General features: G+C 33.4%; 1 long non-coding RNA gene across 1 annotated transcript; it reads right to left on the reverse strand.

The window, feature by feature from the left end:
- Positions 1–5,440: 5,440 nt before the first annotated feature.
- On the reverse strand, positions 5,441–5,874 carry LOC118438656. Its single transcript, XR_004836976.1, has 3 exons — positions 5,801–5,874; positions 5,650–5,697; positions 5,441–5,579 (listed from the first exon to the last, which is right to left on the reverse strand). It is a non-coding gene; the product is annotated as an uncharacterized LOC118438656 (long non-coding RNA).
- Between the last annotated feature and the right edge of the window lie 277 nt (positions 5,875–6,151).

A 6,151-nucleotide genomic window follows, 5' to 3' on the forward strand; every position in this document is an offset into this window, starting at 1 on the left:
GGGACTTGGACTATCAAACGGTAGGAGAGGACGGATTGTGCCTCCAGTCTTCTCGGATAAAGATGAAATGTGCCTAAAATGGATGATCGTTGTTGTATTTGAAGATTAGGTGAGTGATACAACTCTTGTGGGAGTATCAATCGAGTTGGTGCATGCTAAAATTGAAGACTTTGGTAACTCTTCCAGTGTCAAGAGCTGGTTAAGTTAGGGATATTTGAATTTTAGATGCATAGCCAACATCAGGAATAATTATTAAAAAGTATAAAATTATATGTTCTCGTCTCGATACCATTGAGCAGGACAATGTAGTTTCCCCCATGGGAATAGATGAAATACAAGTAGATTTAAGGACTGACAAAGAATTTTCCCCATCACCTTCAATACTTCTTGGTTAGAATGGAAATATGGTGATTTCTTTATTTATCAAGGCAATCTAAACCATTAGAAACTTATAATCATTGTAACCAAATTTTATGGCACATGATTCAGTTGCGTAAAATTAATACAGTTTGCTACAATTTTGTAATGTCTTACAAACATGTAGCGCTTGAACGTAGTAGATCCATACTAATAGCAAACAAGCCCAAATTGTTAGAATCAATTTTCTCAATTGAGTTTAAATGCCAATCCATTTACAAGGAAAAATGTGGGTATACATTAGTTAATGAGGACGACAAAAATTAAAACAAATACAATAATCAAAATGCTCTTATGCCTCGTTACTACACTTAACTTCACTACATTATTGGTTTAGGAAAAACCGAAGTGCATTAAGTTGCTTCGATTTTACAGTATTTTTTCACATTTACTTTATGCTTCGAATGCATTCCCTTACTACAAGAAAGGGAAACGATACATCGTATGGATATACATATACAAACTCCGATCAGTTCGTGCATAAGTTAAAGTTGGTTTATTAAAATTTAATAATAAATGTGATGCTACGGCTTAAAAGGAAAACTATTACTAGTTTTGTGTACAAGGTAGCATTGGTAAAATGTGTGATTTGATAAAGGCAAAAATAGTTTTGAAAGTTATGAGAAATTTATGTAAATTTTTACTTGAATAAGATCAACCAGCTTATCCAAGCTGATCAACAACCAAATAAATAACATTCTGCTATACTATTGAACGACTAATTGTTGACCGTGTTCATTAAAAAGAGACACGTATCCTAATATTGCCACCACGACCTGGCTAAGCGTAGCTTAGCTTTAATTAACTCCATCGGTTGGCGCGTAATAAATGTTACCGTTTATTTCAGTAGGATAACACTAAATCCCTCAAACATCTCCAATTGCTGATATATTTCGCATATTATTTATGTATAACCATAGAGTATGTTACACTTATTTTATGCAATCGGAAATACTTATCGTAGAGAATATGTGGTATATGTATTTGTGTGTGTTGGTGAGAAGCAAAACGAGCGAGGGATATAATTTGTAAGTATATATCAATATTCACTCACATCTAGACTCGTCTTTAAAGTCGAGACTTTACATACAATATTTTTATCCTAAGGGCATAACACCATCTCAGAAGACCACTGGAAAGAGTTGCTCATCTTTAATCTCATGTCGCTTACCAGAGACTCGCACTATATGGTTAAATAACTTAACGTATGTATATATCGTATATTTATTACCTTAGTAAAATCCCATATAACAAAATCATGACAGAGAGTCTTAGAAATTATATGGTTCTACATAGTTCTTGCTATATACATAAATACTGCCGATACTTCTATGTCTAAGAATTTTCATATGAAATAATAATATAAGGCTATTTTACTATGAAATAAATTCATTTAATTATACAAATGCATTCTTGATTTGCATCTACAATACTGTGTTTGAATAAAGTGATATGAGAAATCGACACCAACAGCAATCATAAACCTACTAAGCTGAAACAATTATAGTAAGATGAAAATTGTGCGAGTGAGGATAATATTTAGAAGGAGGAGGAGGAGACTCACTTTTTGTAGTTGACTGTTCAAATTAGGGCCTGGGGGTGTGTGTCGACGTGAAGAACGAAGTTCGAAACGTCGACACACACCCCCAGGCCCTAATTTGAACAGTCAACTACAAAAAGTGAGTCTCCTCCTCCTTCTTCTGAAACAATTATAGTTTTTTGCATGCAGTGAGTGGATTTACTGCATATATTGAACCCCACTGCACTAAAATGTTGCAAGGGCTAATTGTATTTCAATCATACAATGAGTGTAGTATACAAATAAGATGAAATGAATGTTTATTGCAGAAATGGGTTACCTAGTCAATAAATAAATAGTCAACTAAATCATAAAACAAATAAATATTATTATTGGATGTAAGCATTTCATAAGCAAAAAACAGCATACGATTTTATATTATTTTCTCGCTATACTTCCGATGCATGTAATATGCATTTCAACATCATACAATTAAATCTCTCATTTCTCAGCTCCACTCTCTCTTTTTCTTCAAAACATGGCTAACTGCCGCATGAGTGCTAAGTGGATTGAACTGCATTTGTTTTTTCAAACCTAGGTCTGAAAACCATTCCCCCAAGAAATTTAGTTTGTAAATTTAGGGTTAACCAACGAAAGAAGAGGAAAGATTGTATGACCTGTTTTCACGCAAAGGGACAGAATTTGAACGACATCATATTGCATTCGGCTTGGCCGAACTACATATATTCACCTTTCTCATATTCAATGCAAAAAGATCGTCATGAATTTGACGAGTTTGAAGAAAGTTTTAAAGTTGTAAATCTGAAGACATGTCTTCCTGTAGCAAGACCATCCAAGGTATGTAATATGTACCATCATTACATGCCTGTTTAGGAAGAAAACACGGACTTTATAGTGTGTCCTTTATAATGTTTCCCAGTGGACTCTAACCTAACCGAACCCTCCTCAATCCCTCAGTCACGCCGAGAACATTCTTCTCGTCCCAAGTGATCGTACACTCTGGACAGCCACTTGGGCCGATCCGATATCTTGACCAGTTTTCTGGTTTAATACAGGCACATGTGTGTCGTGACATAACCTTAATTAAATAACTAACCATATTTACGCAAATCGTAAACAACGAGTAGCCCCTAAGATATTAACCAAAAGGAAGGTAACCGACACGTACAAAATCTATCCGATCTAAGAAAAGATATACCTTACCAATTACCTAAACCCAAAATTATTCCACAAATAGTCCGGAACAAATTATTCTTTTCAAAAATGCCACTAACCCAATCCATCATGGCTAAGAATAGACTTCTAAAAATACTTACTCTCCACAGCGCTAGAAATTTTTAAGGGAAATAGTAATCGTTAGCCGTCACCATCAGGTTATTATTTATTGGCAAAATAGTAAAAAACCATAATTCTTATAGTATAACCATTTTATGCCGGTTCCCAGTTGCAACAAAATGTCAAAAAATAAAAATAGAATTTTAGGGTTAAGAAGTTCCAACTCAAGATCAATTTCTAGATGACTTGAAAGTACCAGCGTGAATGTCGCAGTCTCATTAATATGGAAATATTTAATGTAAATTAATATGGAAATATTTAATGTAAATTAATATGGAAATATTTAATGTAAATTAATGTAAATATACACTTTATACGTAAATTTACAGGTGAATTACTCGCACCTTAGACCCAAGGTCACTGAGGCACTTAGCATTTAACGCATTAAACATAAAATGAGGTAAACGACTTTTTGCTCTGAACACAGTTAGTTACAGTTATCATTGTATTTTTTGTTAAAATATATATGTTTTAAAAAGTTTTGGAACACATTTTGACTGTTCTCATACTACTCGAAACTGAAGGCAAGATTTACATTAAAGCATTTAATATTCACATCTGAATCTAAAAGTCTCAACTTACCAGGGCTTATTTGGCATACAATAAAGATTTGAAGGAAAGGCTTGTACAACACACTATGCTGTAAAAGTCATATAGCCTTGCATCATAATGTCCAACTAATTCCATCAAAGCATATAAACACTAATCATAGCGTAAAATGTGATTTGGAAGGTTTTTTTCAATTTTCACCCAGTGGCTTAATGCTACAAATATCTACTACTTTCTGGGGTTTAAAACTTCATTTGACACCAATCTGACTAATGAATGCATAAAATAGCGTAAAGTTTACAGGCCCAAGTCACTAATACATAATAAGATGATTTCTCATTTCCCAAAAAAATGTTCTAGGAAGACGTACTCGTATTCCACGTTAAAGATTTTTCTGCAAATTTGTACCATTCGGCAAATGAAAAAAGTTTCAGTTCGCAAACTTTTCAACCCTCAAGGAACATTTAATTCTTACAACTTCAAAGTCATCACGATAAATTATACAGTTTTCTAAAATTCGAAAAATGCAAAATTTTATGCATGAACGTTCCGAACCTTTACTCATAAGAATTTAACCATCTTGTTGACCTGTGTAAGATGAGCATGCACTTATCAGCCAACCAGCAGCCAATTAATTGAAATTACTAATCGTCGTATTCATAACTGACTTCAGTGCATATTCTAATTAAATAAGAAATAACCTAAGTGCACAAGCATAACATATAAATTGACTGGACTTGTAAATTCTTAATTAATTGTCGACTGCGCTTAGGTCAATTCTTAATTAACTATTCCCTGCACTTAGGTCATTTATGAATTAGTACGACGTAATGTAATATTTTTCCCTACAAATTTATTATGTTGTTTCTATGTTTAAAAATTCGCATCAAACTATTCATTCGAATCACTTAATTTCTCCTTCCGTTATTCCTTTGATTTCCTTTAACTTTTCGTTTGATAAGGTAGATTTCAAGTATTATGCTACAGGAATATGACGTTCCAAAGAAACAACGCATAGATTTTCATAACTAATCCTACATATTCCAACCTATTCCAATCATCTTCTGCCACTTTTACATAGTGAGAGAGTTTCAATACAAAAACACAACCTCTCAAGTTGTATAAGCCAGAATTCACAAAGTCAATATCGGTCACTAGGCATACCTCAACTCAAAATAATTATTTATAAGCGATATCACCGGCGGTGACCATACGTGACTCTACCACCATGGTAACAAATTTGTTACCGACGGTAGTAAAGGTATTACCAAGTTGCTAATATTTGTCACTCGCTAACTGGTAACTATTAACAGCCTGGTAATAAATGTACGGCTGCTCAGTAACAAATTTATTACCATGCCCGGTAGAGCCACATATCAGTCACCACCTGGTACATAACAGTCTGTTACCAGTTTATTTTGAGTGTGGTAATAATTGCTGCACAATTGTGATGTAAATATAAATATGTATTCACTTTCACGCACTTCAAGTATTATAACCTTTTAACGTTTATAAGGCACCTTAATTTAAGGGAACTACTTACAGTAAACATAACTTAATTCAGAGTTTAACGCAATCCTACTCTAAACCAACCTGGTTGGACCTCAAGACTTCGATTTTAAATTCTGTTGGATTCCACTGGTGGATCCTGTTGATGGATGACTCCACAAATTGCATCAGGATATTCCATGTAGTTATTTGGTGAAAATAAATAGGACGCTAAATAGTTTGCAGTTTCCTTCAAATATGTAGAAAATAATGAAGAAGAGATTTTTTTTCTTGTGCAGAGAAATTCGCAAAGAACTTACGGTTTATAAATTCCACAGTATGCACACTGTGGCAAGCTGGATCAGGATCTGTGGATACAGATTTTTGTGCATTAAAAGTCCAATATTTTAGCAAATTGGAAAATAGCTCCAATTATTTAAATTGAGAGCAGGGAGAAATGCAAAAACTTACGTCGTCATGTTATCATGGTTCATATATTGAACAAATCGACATCTAGATTTTGCATATTACAGGTAATTCACCTATAAAAGATAATAATAAGATGAAAATACTCATTTTATGGATTCATAAAATTTTATGAACAAATAAATTAAACTAATAAGTAATACCCCGATTGCTGGCGCTAAAATCTTTATTGTGCGACAAAATTTAATTTAAACTTAATTAATTAAAGACTACTACAAAATGTTACCTAATTCTCAATAAAGTAATAGAAATAGCAGTATGCTGAATTTGAACTCTGAGAAATTTCATTCTCTCTGTTTCTTAAGATGAATCTGGAACGAGTACACCAAACCACGC

The sequence above is a fragment of the Folsomia candida genome, unplaced genomic scaffold (genome assembly GCF_002217175.1).
Source record: "Folsomia candida strain VU population unplaced genomic scaffold, ASM221717v1 Fcan01_Sc024, whole genome shotgun sequence".
Classification (NCBI taxonomy): domain Eukaryota; kingdom Metazoa; phylum Arthropoda; class Collembola; order Entomobryomorpha; family Isotomidae; genus Folsomia; species Folsomia candida.